Source organism: Falco punctatus, assembly GCF_963210335.1.
Source record: "Falco punctatus genome assembly, chromosome: 6".
NCBI lineage: Eukaryota > Metazoa > Chordata > Aves > Falconiformes > Falconidae > Falco > Falco punctatus.
Genome location: NC_137585.1, coordinates 69,593,714 through 69,612,891, shown reverse-complemented (window position 1 = coordinate 69,612,891; position 19,178 = coordinate 69,593,714). Strand labels below are relative to the sequence as shown.

The 19,178-nt window shown below is 42.7% G+C and overlaps 1 protein-coding gene across 4 annotated transcripts in view; it reads left to right on the top strand.

The window, feature by feature from the left end:
- Positions 1-793: 793 nt before the first annotated feature.
- The window catches only part of FAM107B (family with sequence similarity 107 member B), a 57,810-nt gene continuing 39,425 nt past the window's right edge, over positions 794-19,178 (top strand). The window contains exons 1-2 of one of the 4 annotated variants that reach the window (XM_080391742.1): positions 794-932; positions 18,021-18,126. The gene's annotated coding sequence lies outside the window, so the exon portion shown is untranslated. Of the gene's footprint in view, positions 933-14,252; positions 14,419-18,020; positions 18,127-19,178 lie in introns of all 4 variants that reach the window. The other 3 variants (XM_080391740.1, XM_080391739.1, XM_080391741.1) reach the window with 3 other exon arrangements.

Here is a 19,178-nt window from a genome sequence, read left to right as displayed (position 1 = left end):
ACTCTGAAGAGACGCAAAACAACCCTAGTGATAAATGTATGAAAGAAATTGATTCAACCCAAGTATGCACACCAATGTATAAATACACATTTCATCCCCAAAGGACTTTTTTTTTTTTTTTTTCTCCTGTGTGTGTGTTCATTCCCAAGGTCTGTCCAGGCTGTGTTGTGTCCCAAGCCCTCGGTCATGCTGCCATCGGGTATCACTTGATACCAAACAGACTTTGGGGCACGCTGAGGCACACGTTGGCCGGCCAGCCGTGGGTTCCTTGGCTTTTATTTGGATGGGTTCGCTCCCGGAGTGGGGACATTGATTCCTAGACGGACCAGTGGAAATATCCACAGGGAACGAGGCTCCAGGCCCGGGAATGGGGGAAGAAACCGCTCGGGGCAAGTTAAAGGAAGGCGCAGCTGGGAGCCTCCCGTTGCAGGTGAGGGAGCACTCGGAGGAGCCAGGCTGGCCCACCGCCTCGGCCTCCCGTGCGGGGCGGCCGGGCCTGGCTGCAGCCCCCCGCCCCGCTCCGGCAGGGCTCCACGGCGCTCACCGCCGCCTCCACCCCCCCTCCTTTCCCCCCCGTTTCTCTCGGGATTTCCAACCAGCCAAGCCCCCCCAGCCCGGATTTTTCCACGCCTGACAACAAAGGAGGCGGTCGGGCGGCCGGCCTCGGCGGTGACTCAGCGGCGGGCCCGCCCCCGGCCCGCCCCGCCGCTCCCCTCAGGCGAGGCCGGGCCGGCTCCGCGCGTGTGGCGGGGCCGCGCCGGCGGGCAGGCGGGCGGGCAGTCCGCCCGTCAGTCAGCCAGCCAGTCAGTCAGTCCGTCAGCCAGCGGGCGGGCAGCTGCCGGCTTCCCTCCTTCCCTGCTCCCGCCGGGCGCCTCAGGGTCCCCCTGCCCTCGTCCCCCGCGCTGCCGGGCGGGGAGAGCCGCCCCGGCGAGGTAGGTTTTGTGTCTCCTCACACAAAGGCGCGGCGGCGACGGGGAGGGACGGGACAGCCCGGGGGGGTGGGGGTGGGCTGAGAGAAGGCGGCTCCCGCTGAGGGTCCGCGGTGTGAGGGACGGCGGGGGTCGGGGTGCCGCTGGTGGGAGGGGGCCGTGGGGCTCCGCCGGGAGACCTCCGTCTCTGCTCCTTCATCAGGGAGACGCGGCGAGTTAACCGTGGCGCTGCAAAAGAAAAAAACAAAAGGGGGTGATGGTGGGGGGGCAAAGTAGAAGGGAGTCGGCGGGGCGCCTCGGCGTGCGGCGGGGGCAGCTTCTCTGGCGACTCTTGCTGCGGCCCGGCGGGGTCCGTGGGTGCAGCCTGGTGGGGTGTGTGGTGGTGGGTAGGAGGAAGAGGTGGAAAAGGAACAGCAAATAAATATATATAGATAGATATGTCTGTTGTTTCCTATATGTCCTGCCCTGTAAAATGAGAATTCAGAGCAGCTGAACTTCTGATGCGGACAGTGGATGTTGTCTTACAAACCTATGAAAAGAGTAAGAGCTGGAGCGCGGCGAGCCCCGAGGGCCTGCGCTGACCCTGCGGCCGGCCCTCCTGCTGCGGCTCTGTCACAGTTTCCCTCGAGGGCCCTGAGAGTACCAATATCCAGTTCTTCCTAACAGGTTGGGTTGAAAGCCAGCGTGGCTGGCCGGCGTGACTGCATGGATAAGTGTGTTTTGAGGGTTCACAAAGGGAAGGGACACAACACAGGAGCTCTGTGTAGCTTAAACTACTTGTTTGCTTCTGCTGGATTTTTTCATGGCTTCATGAGTTCTGGCATGCATCGATACTGTGTTAATGCAGTGTATGCCTGTGGCTGGCGTTGGAGCAGAGTCTGGTCCCAGAAGTTCAGGGCGCGCTTGTAGCAAACTCAACAGAGAGGTGGGAACCTGTGAGCTTCTTGGGTTTTGTTGAGAATTCGCAAAGTCAAACAAAAATGCAACAAAATGAGGAAGAGATGCTTCTGTGTGAGCATAGTGTGGTTGCTGTGTATAGTTTGTGGTGGGAGTATTGTTGAATAACTCTCTGGCAGCAGTGCTATTCTGCATTGTGGTACATATATGTGTGTGCTAAATCCTGTAGCACCAATGAGGATGTTTAAATTTTGTTGACTTGGCGGAGCAGTATGAGCGTGTAAGAATGTCTCTAAAGATGAGAATAATTGCATGTGGATCTCGGGGACAATTTGAGAGGCATTTAAACAGTCTTTGATCTCCCTGTGATATCAGCAGAATGCTGAGAATCTCTTGCTTTATTGATGGATGTTTTCCTAGCAATATATGGACGGACAGCATATACTATGAATGTGATAGCTGCTCAGTTATTGTCAGCAATATTTGCTCAGGGACATTAAAAAACTTTACTGGGCTTTATTAAAAAGAACCACAAACACCCCATATCTCCTAAAACAAAGCCTTTATTGTCTTCAAGCAACTGTGGGCCAATTTCATGCTTGGTGTAATTCCACTGATGTCAGTGGACTTTTGCCAGGGATGATTTTGGCAGGTGAAGTGTCACTTCTGTTTTTCAGAGTCCCAAATGCTCAAGAGTAATGTTGCTGTTTTGCTTCCAGCACCTAAGTATTGTTAATTAACATGGTTGCTGATGCTTCCCAAAAAGTGAAGAGGAAGGGGTGGGAGAGTTATCTCATCAGGTCCTCTAAATGCTTTCCCACTTGCTTTGTCCTCTGCTTCAGCTCTTACATCCCTTAATTTACTATCTTCTTTCCTTTTCAGTCTTAGCATCTTTTTTTTTTTTTTCTGTCTTCAAAATTAAGAAATTTCTCAGAACTCCAGCTCACCCTTGAGCGTTTAAAACTTTTGAGACTGTTTTGAACCCTACAGCACTCCTGGGTGACAGGGTAAGTGAGGAGCTAGCTGTGTGGCAGCTGCAGTTGGGAGATCTTTCTCGTACATGCACGTGCCTCTTCTTTACAAGCTGAGTTATGTGTTGGCTATGGTCAGTGCATTTGCTGAAGTGGCAGATTGTTTGACAGTCACGCAGTGGAACAACCAGGCTTGAGAGAAACCGAGTAGAGCAGGGTTTGGGGAGTCCCTCAGTTTTTACATAGTGCCATGCTCAGGATGTTGAGAAAAAACTGTTTTTGAGAACAGCCCTTCATATCATCAGTAAGGACAGGAAAATATCTAAAAATTGGAGCAAAGGGAAAAATGAAAGAAGATAGAAGAAAATACTCCTTTTTGCTAGCTGTGGGAAGAAGTGTGGAACTGTTTAACCAGGAATTAGCTTTAACAGAATTTTGGCTCCATCAAAGTTTCAACAACAACAACAAAAGATCTTATTGAGTAAAACTGTTATCTTTGTATGCAGTTAACAGTATTAAATACATGTGGCCAACTCTAAGGCTGTTCTGGCACCATGATAGTTTTAAATAGAGCAAGTTTCATTGCTCAGCTTTGCAGAGTCTCTGCTGAGCCATTTTTGTATCTGACATCTTTGCGCTGTTCAACTTTGCATCTATTTGCATGTCTTAAGTACACAAAAAGAGCATATTTGACACAACTCACAGCTGATGCCATCCTGACGCTCTTGGAAAAATCAAGCGTCAAAGAGCAAGATACATGCATTGTCTAACTTCGAAAAAAAATGTGCTTAATTCTTTTTCAATTTAGTGATTAGTGTAAAATTTATTCTGGCTTGGCCAGACCTGGTGTGTGCTTGGAGTATCACTGGAAGTATGGTTTGCGGCTTAACATGTTGCAAAGGGCCTGCGACTCTTGTGTATTTACTTAAAGTGCATGTAAGTTGGGGGTTTTGATGCTTAATTTTAACAGACAATGGGAGGTTTCAGCTGTGGAAAGGGAATCGGTCACACGCTAACCTGAACATAAAGCTGCAAATTTGATGGGAAAAACATTTTAGGAGTAAGATAAGTTATCTGGCTAGAACTGTGTTTCTCAGTGGTAATTTCCTCTTTCCACATCTTGCTTGTTCTCGTCAGGCTTATCTCTGTGCATGCTTCATTATATCAGTCCTGTCAAAACTGTGCTGAAGGAAAGGTGCTGTGTCTTCCCACTGTGGGGAAGACACCTTCCTTTGCAGATGGGGAATAAAAGCACAAGAAAATAAATGGGTCATCTGTGAGTGCATGGGAACTGTAGTGGTGCAAGAAGTTGAACTTGGGTCTCCTGAACTATTGACTAGTGTTGAAATGAAAGAACTTCCCGCTGCACAATGGAATAGGAGAAGAGGCACGGTCCAAAAGGCATGGCATGAAAATAGGTTTGGTTACCTGGCTGTGATGCAATTAGTGGTCGATTGACTGCTCTTCCACCAACACCACACATGTTGGTCTTAGTTAGACTATGAAAAACAGGAGGGTTTTGTAATGATAAATGCTTAAACAAAGACATTCAGTGTACACAGGAGAGAGAAAAAACAGTAAGGGACATATTTCTTCTCCCTTCTACACCTGCCTTTAAATAGGAGTGCTGTTTTTACAGATGTGTCTCTGGCTGGATCTTTGGGGAAGTCTTTCGTCTAGCCTGTTGTACAGTTGCATGTGAGCAGGTGCCAGTGGAAGGGAAGAGAAGGTTTTGCAGAGCCAGGAGGGTTGTGGTGAGACCAGGACTGCTTTTCTGTGACCCCAGCAGCTGAGTGAGGTGATGCGAGTGCAGATCCTCACCCTAAGAGACCAGGCTCATACTTCTTTTCAAAGGTGATTTCTAGAAGGGCAGCTGCTCTTGCTTTTGCTATGCACAGACACTCACGTATCTCTGTTCTCACCCGGCTGCTCTTCTGCTTCAGGGCATTGGTGTGAAGGGCTGTGTGTGTTGCCTGACAGCTGCGTGTTGCGATACTCTTGTGGCAAAAATCTTACAGGGGTTATATGGACAGGGAGCATTGGCATCTGCAAGAAAAGGAAGGATGTGGTCTTTTGTTCCCCTTTCTATATAACTTGAAAATACCAGAGGATACCTGCTACCTCTTTGTTTTGTCACACTGGGAACGCTGAAGTTTGAAGTAACACTTTTCCTTACTGCACTTTGGTGGTTGACTGTTATAATTGCAAAGTCTGTCATAGCTTTAACTTTAGTTTCAAAACATGGTTTGAGCTGGCTGCCTACTTCTTGTGTTTAGGCCAACACTTTAAGTTTTGTGCAATGAAGAGCAGGGAACTCACAGGTGGGAGAGCAGTGTTTCCAAGTTGTTTCTGTAAAAGAATAAGCCACAAAGACTTTTTGATCAGTTCTGAAGCCTCAGCTGACTTCAGGTTTGAAGCTTCACAAGGCTTGAGATTCATCTTTGTTTCATCTCCAGAGTTACGCTTTGGTTTAGAGTAATATATTTTTTCTAATAGGAAGCTGATTAACTGACTGTTAAAACAGCTACAGATACAGTTAGTTTACTTTCCAAGTGCACATTTAGAGTGCTGTGAGGTCAAGCAAAGACTGGAATTAGAAAGCATGAGATTACACATACTAGTCAGCAAAACACTGAATAGAAGAGATAACATTAAGAGCAATGAAATAAGGAGCTCCCATTTCTATCGGGTACTTTCCCTCAGGAGGAGGACTGGAAAAAAATTCTATACATTGATTAAACTGGTATTAAATTTTAAGAATCTGAATGGTTATATTTCAATATAATGGGTTTTTTTTGCACCCCAACCCAACCCCCCTTTATTTTTTAATGGCCATAATTAACATTAACTCATCTTAGGGTATCATGGTTCACTAGAAGGGAGGCTTAGAAGCATACTGTAGGAAACAGTATCCCTCAGGAAGGAAAGGATATGAAAGTGTAACAAACCATTTACAAAAAATATAATGAACCCAGTTACTGTTGTTAAACTAGGTAATTTCTTCTTAGACTTTATTTATAGAGTCGTGGTGTATTCAAAGAACAAGCTGTCAGGATAAACAAATCCTTCCAATATCTATTTAAAGTAGATAAATATGTATGATTGTCCTTTTACAGATTGAGAAATAGATCTATAGAAATAGACCTATAGAAAAAAAAAGCTGAACTGACTTGCCTACAGCTATAACTAATTAGTGCAAGAACAGAATTCGAACTTGGGACTTTGAACCAAGAGAAAAACAAACAAAATGAAACACTGCAGATGGAAACATGATGAAAAGATAATATAAACTTTGTATTTAAAGCAGAAACTGGCTACCCCAATACAGAAATCATCTTCCTATAAAGGCCTGTAGGCAGTCTAAAAAGCTGCTTCTTACTGAAAACAGGATCTGGTTAGACCATGATCTTACTTGCCAGTTTTGTGCATCTTACATTACCCCAGTTAAGCTTGTTGCTTCTGAGAAAATTCCTAAAGACAAATTGGAATTCAAATTCAGTTTTCAAATAACTGAAGTTCAGATGAGCACCAGGCAATTTACGTTTCATCTTGAAAAGCTGCAACAAAACCATGGTAGAGATTTCCTTTACTTATCTCTCGGATAGATTATTGGTGTGAGTCACCCAGAGCAGTTATGCTAGAATGTGGAAATATAGCTGACTCAAAGACAAGTGATTGGCATCGTTTTATGGGATGTCACTAACTGCAGTTTCATTAAACTGCAGTTTTCTCTCTGTCCTGGTCAGATGTTAATTTTCATTACAGTTTGAGCTGAGCTAGAACAAACATTTCTCTTTTGCTTTTGGTGAGTTCTCTAGATCGCAAGGGCCATGAGCTTTATTTTTTTATGTAAAGGATGATGCATCTTAAAGCACAATGCTTGCTTTCTGTAAACTGCAAGCTGGGGGGTGGTAGTATTCATATAGTTACTGCACTGCTTTAGCATTTGTGCATTTCGGGAGAATAGCGTGGTTCTGTAACAGGGTTTGGGATACACACACTCCCCCACCCCACCCCTCTTCTGGACATACATTTGGAAATAATTTGATTATTTTTTGATTAATTGCAGTACTTTGTGTTTTCCATCAATGCCTTTCTGTCACTGATGACTATTAATAGATAGGGAGTTTTTTAGTGGCGTTTCTGTATAAGTTTAAGCAATTACAGACTTTCTTAATTATAACTTCTTGTTTCTAAACATGCTAAGTTAAGAAGTGAAGCAAACAGCATTCTGGACTACTGTACTGTACGTTTGAATTGGATTCCTTTCCATTACCTGTCTTGTTTGCTCTGGTGCTTGTGATTCATTTGAATGTGAACTAGCCAGCACGTGACGAATGGAAAGCAGAAAGTAAATAAGTAGTAGTGCCTGCTAAAGAATCAAAAGGTCCTACCGTGAGCCCTTGTGCTTTTAAAACAATTTAAATATCTTTCTGTAAACCAATTGTTGAATGAAGAGGGAATGAATGGAAGTTTAAAAGCCTGAATCTTTAAAGTTTGGAACATTGAAAGCCTAGATTAGACTTAAGTGTTATTACTTTGAAGTCCTTAATGGAAAGGGAGTACAAGAGCATTTTTAAAAGGGCTTTCTTGATCTTTGCCTAGGGTTTGTAATTGAATCTAAGGCTTGAAGTTTACAGGGTCGATTTGGCATTGGAGTGGGCGTATCTATTCACATGTAGGGTGGTCAACTTCAGCGATCAGATTTTTCTGTTTTCCTCTCAACACTAACAGTATAGTTTCTGCTTTGAGCTGGGTTTTTTTCTGATGTGCATATCTTGTATGTCTTTTTTAGGAGTTTACTTGAATTTACAGTGCAATTTCTCTCCAGTTTGCCTGAGTAGTGTTAAGACTATGAAACTTTTTATCTAGAGCCAGCTGTTTTGAAGCTGAAAAGCTTAACTTCAGAAGTTAAAGGCCCTTGGCTGAAATCTGGCTAAGGTGTAGACATATGTGTGCACTAAATAAAAAGGCAAGCTGCCTTGCAGCTGTTAACTCGTGATGGCATCGGGCTTTCTTTCCTCCCAGCCGTGTTCTGGACTCCATGTGTTGCTCTGTGCTTTACGCCCTGCCTAGGAAAAGGCAAAGCTATGTGGCTCATTACAAGCATCTATGGATCTTCCAGAACTAAAAGTTGATGTCGGACTGCAGTCGGGTCTGTGCCTGGTTCTGCTGTAAGCATCAAAATAAACAAGAGAAGTGAAGGTGAAGTAGACAGTAACTGGAAAGACTTCTGGGGACAGGACTTGCTTGCCAGCAGAAAAACTGACCTGGGATTAAACTGGGTTTATTCTCATTGCAGCAGGGTTAGATCTTGTTGCATTATCCTGTATAAGACAATTTGTTAAAGGTTAATAGTTTCTTTTTTTTTTTTTTTTTTTCCCCTAAAATGGAAGTTGCTTTAGATGATAGGTGTCAATTATGTACTTGACCAACGACAGGAAGTTTGTAAAATGACTGAAAGTGGTTCTTGCAAGAATCTGAAATTTTAATCACGTTCATCGCAGTGATGCTGTATTTTTCCTAATAAAAGAGCTGTTTGTACCTAAAGCTGGAATAAGTTTGGCTTTTGGGGCTTTTTTATTTGGTTTTGTGTTTTTACTTAAATGCGCCACAGAAGCCAGAGGTGTCCTACAAGACACCTACTTTCAGAAGGGATGCAGGCAGGTAGGTACATTGGAGTTGACCTTTTCATCATCATCATGTGTAATAAATTTTGACCTGACCTCTGGATAGGGGAAGAAAATTGGTCAGACTGTAATACCAGACTGAAAAGAAAATGAAATGTGAGGTAACAAAAAGAAATAAAAAATGCGATATATCTGTATCTCATGTACAACATATTTCTGCTACAAACTGAAGCTGTAAACTTTCTAGCTGATCTGCGTGAGATAAGCTTGCATGAACCTTACAGAGCAGCATCACAAGTTTGAACTCCTCCATGCTGCATAACTAACTCCCTGTTGTCATCCAGATCACATGTAGTCAGTGCTGGGATCCTCCCATTTTGCCTTCCAGAAACCTTGGTTTTGTTTTCCTGTTGTCTAGCAGCACTGGAATGAGCCCTGTCAGAGCCTGGACTCCTGGCTGGAGTCTTTCCTTACTCAAATAGCAGTTTACATGAAATTTTGGGGGAGCTTTGTATCTTGTAGGATCAAACGCTTTAAAAATTTGGCTGAAACAAGCAGAAACTTACGAGGAGGGGGGTGCAAGCGCCCACTTGCATTACCATACAGGAAATCTAAGAAGGTCATTTAACTTAAATACCTGACATGGTCCTGTATTTGCTTCTTGGCTGTGAAACAGTCTCTCTGGATATGTTTTTGCAGCTTAGCTTTCACCAGGGAAACTCCCTGTGTGTAGCCCAGCTCTGGCAGTTTGGTTTTCCTAGAGCCATATTGATTTAACTAAGGTGTGGGCATGGGAATACCATTCTGGATTTTTTTCTACTTCATGTCTAAATGCTTTACAACATGGTTGCTACCTTTTTAGAGAGCCTGTTGTACATGCAAACCACACTGATTTCCTTCAGCTCTGTTTAACTGTCATTTGGTGGGTAGCTGAGATGGGGAACATTAAATATGCTTTCATTCTTGCTAACTTTCTGACCAGTGAACCACATGAAAATTTTGTAAAGCTGAAGACAGGGGAAAGATCTCTGTGTTTTTCAGTCCCCTCATTTGGTTACAACATAAGGGCGTAGTGTTCATTTATCACTTCCTTCTAGAAGCTTGCTGTAACTGAATGAGCTATTCCTGTAATTCAAGGGCATGTGCATAACAAAGTCTTGAAAATGAGAACGGTTAAGAAACTTGTTATTTCAGATTGTTACATATTTGTAAACTGGCAGCAGGCCTTTGAGTTGAGAGACTAACCATTGAATTCAGCACTCTACTGTGTTGACTCACAGAAAGATGAAAGTTATTTTTACATGAAGTGGAAACTTAGACACAGTGGTATGAAACTCAGTAAGCCCCCAGTGAGTATATGTTGGGCGATTTTTTATGGTTAAGGATCATCGTAAAGCTATTTCTTTGTATCAGTGACCTGTCACATCATGTAGGATCAATCTTTGCTTAAGTAGGAAATACTTATTAAGGAAAGCTGCTGCAGACCTGAGCTTGCATTCTAACTGTGTTATCTCTGCTGGCCAATAACCACATGTTTTATCTGGTATTCTTCCCAGTGCATGAACATGCCTAGTGAGTAACACATGAAAAACAAATATAATGAGGGTTGATACATTTGGCCAACGTGCAGAGTGTAAGGATCTCATTATTTTTTCCTACTTCCTGCCTTTGGTTTTTTATTTGAAACTTTTCAATACAGCCTAGGCAAGGTTCTTTCCCATTTCATCTGCATTCTAGTCTTTCTATGGGGGTGACTATGTTGAGTGATGAATTCTGGGTTTTATTTTATTTATTTTAGCAGTAGCTTTTTTATTTGGATCTTGCAGGAAGTTACATCTTTATTTTTTCTTATTTCTTTATTGTTGTTGTACATAAAAGGAAGGCTAAGGACCACATCTTACAGAAGGGGGGAAAAAAGAAGGATTTCAGAAATGTACTGCTTACTACTGTAAATAAAACTTTAATTAATTAAATGCTCTGCCTGGCCTCTTGCCCATGTAATAAATAAAAATCAGAGAGAATATCCTAAATCATCATTACCTGTTATCAAAAATACTTATGTTTCCATTTACATTTTCATCCCACAGTGAAGCTGAACAAAAATTGACTAGTAAGTCTCTATATGCGAAGAAGTCTTGATTATTTAGGTTATGCAGTTCCCTGCACTTGTGTGTTGGCGCTGATGTCCTAAAGAGTGACCTTTATTAAGCCAGTAAGTATGTAAAACACCTTTGTGTATACAAAATGTATGGATCCCACCGCAGGACCCCTGTTGTTGACTTTGCTTGTAAGGTCTGCCCAGGGTTGTCTCTATTTACTACAATACACAGGATGCCACCTGCAGAATTCCTTGGAGAGGAAAACTCCTGTTCAGCAAAGCCAGTGCCTTGCCTCCTCCTATACCGTTAACCTGGTTCTTGTTGATGCAAGGTCTTTCTGCAAGTCCTGCTCAACCCAGTAAGTCAGGATTTAAACTGTCTGAGCGGGTATTGGGCAGCTGGGCTGCCAACGCAGATGGCGGCTTGTCTCGCCTCCCCCAGGAGAAATGAACCTCTCCTGCTCCAAACCTGTCCGAGGTTTTCTGGTAGTGATCAACTTTTTCTGCTGGAAACCGGTGATGGCCTGCCTGCCTCTCCAGAAGGGACTGAACCGGTATCAGTGCTGCCTGCAAGTGGTTGTCCTTTGGGTGCAGTTACAGCGATGAGTAATGAGGAGGGAAATGACAGCTCTGACTGCCTTGTTTTACTTTTTGTTCCCAAATCTCCCGGTTTTTTATCTCTAATCTTCAGGCTCAGCCAATGAGGTTTAACTGCAGATCCTAACACTGAGCTGATTACATGCAGATCTGTGGGTGAAACATTAAGCTGTCGGAACGGGGAGTTGCTGTGCTGCCTGAGATGAAGCAGTGCTCTGAGATGAAGCAGTGTCGTGTCCATCAGGCAAACCGCATGTTCCTGTCTCCTTCCAGAGCCCAGTGGTCCCCAGGCACCGTCCTGTACCACATGAGGGGAGAGCGCCGGGGCGGCATCTGCACTGTACTTTAGGTGCAGCCCTGACACTAGGTGGGAGCTGGGGCTCTTGTCGGCTGCATGTTTGGTGTGATTCTCCCCCAGTCATCCTCCTGTGGGCTGATGCTGTGGGATTGTGGGGCCCTCTCTCCAAAGGGTCACCTGCTTCACCTGCTGCAGGAACCGGTGGGGCTGGGCTCGGGTTGCCCTTCTGTAGTGTGGCAGCCAAGGGTGAGCTCCAGGCAGCATTACCCACTGCTGATCCTGGCCTGAGCCAGCTCCTTGGTTGCCCACTTACCATAAATTGCAGATGCTGCCAGTCTCCCCACTCAGCTTTTTGTTGGTGCTGTTGTTGCAAGAAAGCATTTTTAGTAGCTGCTTTTCACCATCAAAATGATTACTTTGCTGTGAATCAGAGCTGACTTAAATGCAGGTAGGGGATGACTCCCTAAGCCAGGTTGTCTCTTCCAGACCCCTAAAGCATTTGAGGCTTACTGCACATTAGCTGTCCTGAACTGTCTTACAGCTTCTTAGTTCCAGAGGGGGGTTTACCAGAGCTGACAGCCTCTCATGACAGCCAGCAAAGGGTGGGGAAAGGGAGACATCACCCTGAAATCCCGCTCCCTACAGATGGAGAGCCCTGGTGATTGTGAAGAGAGCGTTGAGAGCCAGGACTTCCCAGGGCTGCTGCTTGGGGCACAGGAAAAATCCATCATTTTCTTCCAGCCCATTTTTTTCATTTCCTGGTTCACCACTCAAGTTAAATTTCCTCTTAAGTGCTGTATACATTTGCAGTTTTAAAAATGTGGGAAAGGCGGTCTTGTGGCAGGCTGTAATGTAGTGCTAGTAATTATTCCAGAGATGGCCCCTGCTTTGCCTCTTGCCCTCTCATCTGTCATCAGCTCCCTCCTCTATTTTGTGAAGTTCTTGCTTCTGCTGACTGCGGCAGGGCAAAAAGTGAGCTCATACGGAGCTCAAATTACTGTTGAACCAGTTCGGATCTGTTTAATGGAAACCTTCCTTCTGCAAACCTTTTTGCACTCCTTTTACTTAAGTCATAAAACTTCTTCTGTTTGAACTTTATGAAAACAAACCAAAACCCTCTTCTGTGTTAGTTACAAAACACTTTGATTCCTTTCTCTGTTTTTGTTGGGTATTATTTACTTAACTGCTGCTGGAGTAGCATCTTGGGGTAAAAAGACACTGCTTCTTGGCCAAACAATTTAAATTTTTCGTAAAGGGAGATGTACAACCAAACTCTTTGTGAAATGAGTTAAACAATCCATTCCAGCTCAAGCTTTAAATAGGAAATGTGGATTGTTTCAAAAGCCAGGAAAATTTGGACATGATAGAGTATGGATGCGATAATACTTTTCAGCAGCTGTGGAAATAAAGAAAAAACGTCTGACTGGTTCTGGTAAAAACCTGTATAAATTTATAACTTAGAGTGTATGCATATGATCTCATGAGACAGAGTGAATATTTGCAACCGCATGTAATGCTGAGTGGTATGCAAGCATCAACCCATATTTACAAAATCCTGTGGTAAGTGTCTTCAATTTTTTAAATTTTTATCTTTTCCTGAGGCAGAGATTTGCCAGGATCTATTGTAGACCTTGTTAAGTAAATTCCATCTCTCCTTTTGTATTTTTGTTTTGCTTTTTGGCTTTCTGTGCTACTGGCAAATCTGTTAGTGATGCTTAAGTTAAAGGGACTTCTGTTGCACAGTCGTTCATATGAAGAAAAAAAAAAGTTGTATATGCTTCTGAGTTGAGTTTGTTACCCCTATTTTTTGAGATGGCGAGATATTGTCTAAGTTGTTTTGGCAGGTTGTGAAAAGCTTTTTAAAACGGTCAGCCTTGCATTTATGCAGGAAAAGCTTTGGTATCTTCTGCCTTCAGAATTTTAGTGAGCCCATGATCGCTGCAGAATCATTTGGGTATGCGTTGTCTCCAGTTGCTATGTTTGACTTTTACAAAGAACTGTACATGTTCAAAAAAATTTAAATGAGAAACAAGAAGATATTTTAGCTGTACAGACTCAGTTCTCTGTAAGCATTCAGTAAATGACTCTTACTGAGATCAATGGTTTCCTGTGTTTTATTAGCACGGTAGTTTCAGCTGGTCCTGTAATCTCATGTTTCTTTCTATAACTATTTTATAAGGAGAAGGACCCGATTAAACCAGTTCAGGTTTCTCTGTTACAGTGCTGTTATCCTTGCTCTCATTGTAACACGCCTGCCTTGGCTGTCTGTCTGCTGTGCCCCTGGCACTTATGCATTTGCTCAAAAGCTCCTGCAGTCACTTAGGCAGCAGTATCATTTTGGCCATCTTTGCCTCCCTTTATTCTGATTTGTACACAAAAGCACACAATACAATGTTTGCTTTGTACTTTTTAGCCAACACAGGCCTAGATTACAAGGTGATTCCACCTCTCTGTACAGGACTGCTGTAGACCCTGAAAACTCTCGGGCTGGAGCTGCACGCCCCTCACATCCCCTCTGCAATTACTGACTCCTGTGGCAGCCCCCTGGAGCAGGGCTGATGTAGGGAGGTGGGAAAAGAGAGGGGAGGAGGAAAGCAGGTGGCAGCTGCTGTAGGGCAATTAGGACAGCTTCTGCTATCTGATATAGTGAGCCAGGTGGTTCCTGTTGCTGCCAGTAAAAGTGAGGCTAAAAGGTACACGGGGAAAGAAGGGCTACCCAATACCTGCAGCAGTCATCGCCCTAATACAGGTAGCTGGGCTGTAGCAGGAAGAAAAGGAAGACTAGCTCTTGGGGTAGTGTGCCTCTCAAAGAATCGTTTTCTGCTTTTCCAGGGAGGATTAATGCAGGTGAGCAGAGCCAGAAGACTTTCTGCTGGAGAGTAGTCTGATGTGAATTTGATCCTGCTCTGGGTACCTGGTGTGTGGTAAAGCAGCACTGCTATGGGCTTTGCTGCTCTGCGCTTTGCTGCTCTGCTGTTTTAACTGGTAGCTCAGTGAGGTATGGAAGCATCGACTGCATTTGTGCTTTTGTCTTTGTACAAGCATCCTGCCAGTGTTGTGATACAGGAGTGAGTCTTGTCCAGAATGAGGTCAGGGGAGTGTACTTTAGGTTCTTGACTGGGGTTGTAAGACTTAAATGCTAACTGTAAATTCAAGATTGGCAAAGACCTATTTTAGAATGAGCTGCCTTGGTTTGTCTGCTTTCAGATGATCTTTAAGTATTTTGTTGAATGTATATATGAGGGTAGGTATTTAGGATTGCATAGATCAAAACATTAATTTAAACTGGCTTGGAAACACATAAAAGTAATTGGGAAAAAAATCTTATTTGCAAATAACTTTAAAATAGATGTATAGTTTAGCCACAATTAAATATTCAGCCCAACTTAACCTCCCCTACCCCCTGATCTAACCACCTTAAGGCTTCCCCCTTTGTAACCTGTTGAAATTTACTGGTTAAGAGGTTGGAACCAGTTTTTCTGAGAAACAAGCAACATTTATCAATACTCTTTCTATCAAATTCAGAGATACCCTCTTGATTTTTAGTTCATGCAATGAATTCAGTAACTAGTTATCTCAATTCTATAAGCAGTTATTCCAAAGCTGAGAAGGTGAAGAAGAGTCAAGAATATGGTTGGGATAGAAAAGGATACCTCTACTAGTTCTAAAATCTGGACCAAAACCAATCAAGTTGGTAATTTTAGATAATAATTTAATACATCTGATCTATAAACAAAATGTCTGTTCCACTTTGTACCTAGCTTGCTTCAGGTGATTTTTATCTAAGTAAACAAAATCTGTTTAATGGTTTTGTGAACTTCCTCTGCCTTCACTTACCTCTCTTAAGGTAACCTTGATAGGAATAGCTGAAAGTGTGTTCACTTAGAACATTGAAACTGAGTAATTTTCCATGTGTAATAAAGAATTTGGATAAGTGTTACATGTGATCAATTAGTGGTGCAATTTATCTGCATCTTCAGCAAACGAAAGGCTCATGTTACAGCAACCCTTCTACAGAGAGTAACTGAAACATAGAAAATGCTAGATACTTATCAATAAAGATTTTTGCTTAAATAATTTTCATTTTTAGCATTTGTTCATTTCTAGAATGCAAATAAACACCATTGTTTTCTCCTCTGAGATGTCTTCCTGAATCCTTTTTAGCTGAAGTGAAAAATGGAGGCATGGGATTATTTTGAGCCTGCATGTACTTTGCTCTTGATGTGAAACATTGAAACCCACAGGCAGCAAGCTTTCCATATGCAGAAGTTGCCCCTGGCTGTGCAAGAAGATATTTAGATGTGCAGATTATGAAGAAACTTTGTGGTCTTCTAAGGAAGGACTGCCTTGGGTAAAAACAAGTTTGAAAATTGAAGCTCTCTACAATCTAATAGATCTAGATCTACCAAAATCTAACAGATGCCTGGATAAAGGGAATTAGTCATAAGAGGGAAGTCCTAAAACTGGTTTGAATCAGGTTTCAAAGGTGAGGGTTATGTTGGCTGTTCAAAGCCTTGGATTTCTCACCGTCACCAGGGTCAACAAATGGCAATCTGATGTGAGGTTCTGGCAAGACACAGTCTGGTTTGTAAAGGGCCTTATGCAAGTTAAAACAGAGCAGTTTGGGATCATGTTTAGCACCTGTGGCTGGTGACTGCATAGTACACTAGGGGAGATGACTTATTTTTACCAGCATGGGATGCTTGTAGATTCAGCTGATATGGACCTATTATTTATGCATGTTTTGGCTAGGCCTTCCAGGCTGAGTTGGAGAATGTAGGTCAGCTGCTACCAGTTAGGCTCTGGTTTCTGAAAGAAGATTGCCAGCCCTATCCCAGTGCCTCTTGCCAGTGCCCTTTGGGCTTTGTTAACAGTCTGCTTCCTGGCTCCTTTCTGCACAGAAGACTATTAGTCATCTGGTATTCATTCGCCCAAGCGCAGCCATTGCAACAGTTAGTGTAACGGATGGCACCGCTAAAGGAAGCAGAAAGGACAGTTCCTGGTATTCATGCTTCCCCCAGTCCTCTCCAGCCAGCATCCTGCAGGGCACACATGGATCCACACAAGATGAATGGGCAGGAAAGGGACCTGCTTCTGCACGGTCTCCTTTCAGTCACTGTGATCCTCTCATGTGCCTTTTGGGGTTACTGGAGGAAAACACGTGCTTTGCATGTTTGCTCAGTAAATAAAGGAAATGGGTATCAAGCATGTTACATCCTTCCCAAACTGTTAATAATTTCCCACCACTTTGACTATTAATCTGAATATTTGGTATGGACAAAATCACAGTAGATTAAATAGCGTTTTCAGTTCCAGCTGGGTGTGATTGCTGTAATTGTTGTCAGGCAATATCTGAAGATATTTCTGTCTAAATACAAAACCTAACCAATAGGAGAGGGAAGAAGGGACTGCTAATGAGATTATGAAGTAAAATATCAATGAATGACAACCTCTATTGTGAGACTGGGGGAGGACAGTAATTTATGCAAAACCAATAGAGGCACACCTTGGTTTGCACGTTAATTATGGATTGAAATTTGTAGTTTAAACAGTGGGATTTAATCTGTTACCTGAATTAGGGGGTTATAGTTAAAGTATGTGGAATAGACTGAATTAGGGATAAATATTTGAACCGTAAGTATTCCAAGTATTTAAACCAAAGCAGGAAGAGGAAAGAAGTAGGAAGCAGTTGGGCTCGCTCTCTGTAAGGCTCTGAGACTAGGACTTGTGTATGCAACTGAGGGTTTTGTAGGTTTTTTTCTTCTTTTTTTTTCTCCCAGTCATGTTGATTATTGAATATTGTCGTTTCTTTTTTTCTTTTAAGGAAGTAAAAAACTTATGCAAGGTATGCATCTTTTGCTAGGAATAGCAGAAAACAGCAACATACTATTTCTGTACATCATTTATGTTAACTTTCTGTTTACAGTGTCTCATATTTATAAGAAATGTGCCATTGTAAATGCAAACAGAAGGTTAGTTAAGAAGCAGAAACTTCTGATCAAAATCGGATGTATATTTAATACAGTTGATCACAGGGGGCAAGCCAAAAAATTAAATATAACACTATAAAGTGTTACAAAGGGTAAATGCAGTGAATCCCTGTGATTTGTCTGGCCTTGTAGGTGATTAACTGTACAACAGACGTGTTTCCTGTGTTAGAGCTATATTCAGAACAGCAAACTGTTAGAAAACTTGGGCTGGAAGAAAAAAAAAAAGCACTTTAAGGCATGAGAGAAGAGGCCTTATTGTGTACTAGAGCTTCAAGGATACAGAGGGCTGCTGTCAGGATACCCCTGCAAGTCAGCTGGTCATCCTGCGGTTGAATGGTTCTTGCATAAACTTTGTAGTGAGTGGGTAACAGAGCAAATGGAGCAGGGAGAAAGGGAGAATCGCATGTTTATGCAAAAAGGAGAAAGGGAGAATCGCATGTTTATGCAAAAAGCATCATCTTTTAACTGTCAAAGTTTTAATGTTCTACGTTCAATATATTGTGTCGTGTCAGTACCATAAGCACCTGATGGTTTCTTTAAGAGTTCATACAGGCCTGTGTTCGTCCCGTCTAGCACTATCCATCCAACTGAACTCTATCTTCCTTTATAGTTGGTGAGAAGGATGTTTTTAGAGTGAAGCTGAGCCAGAGGTGCACCTCCAGAGAGTGACAGCTCTACAGCAGCTGCAGTGAACTGGGGTGACTGGTCTAGACCAGGTGGGAAGAATACGTGTGTATACCATCTGCTGTTCAGTGAGGCTCCCAGAATGGCTTTGGATAAAGATCTTGATTGGCCTTTGAGAATGCAGAATGCATTTTTTTAAAGCCCTTTGAAAGGAGGTTGGTAACACACATGCTGCCTTCTCAGAGAAGTCAAGCATCACCAACAGACAAATTAACCACGGTTACAAAATGAAAACATATTTTAATTTGCTTTGCAATTTAAAACAACAGAATACATCAGCATCTGTAGCACCCACCTTCTATTAAATTGTTTCAGCATCAAAGGGCTTTCACTGAGGATAAATTTTCTTTTGCTTTACATGGGTCACACTTAATTTTGGTTCTTGAATTCTGCATGAGGCTGTCTCCTATGATGACAAATCGTGCATGTACCTGCTTTTTTTCGTATACTCCTCCTATGCAGGCTTTGGATGGGGGAGTGAAGCCATTTAATACCTTGGTAACATTTTTTTTTCCTGTACTTGAGAAGAAATCAGTCTTTATTTTATAAAATGTTGGCACAGTGATGGCACCTATTAAGCATTAAATGCTTCTATGTTAGCCACTGTAAAGAATATCCATGAATAAAAAATGAACTACTTGAATCGATACTTTTCATTCTCTGCTTTCTTAATATTGCTTCTTGCTTTTATTCTCTTTACTAGCTTTTCATGATGGCAGTTTTCATTTCAAAAGAGGCAACATGGCCCTGTTATTCTCCATTGCTTTTTTTCACCCACAGCGTTCACAGTAATGTGATAGGGAAGTTGGGAATTACAGTTTCGGAAAGGTGCATGAAGATAGTTTGTCTTTAAACATCTTCCCCCTCTCTTGCTACTGCTTGAGTCCTTTGGCATATCAGCTCTTTCCTTTTACCTCTTTTTATTATTTCATTTTATGATATGTTGTACATAGTCTGTGAACACAAAGTAAATTGATAGCCTCTGAATCAGAGGCTATTACAGCATATTGCTGATCAGGTGAGGTCTCCTGGCTCTCACTTATATAAATCTTAAATAATCCAGAGCACCTCAGGTGCCCGTATA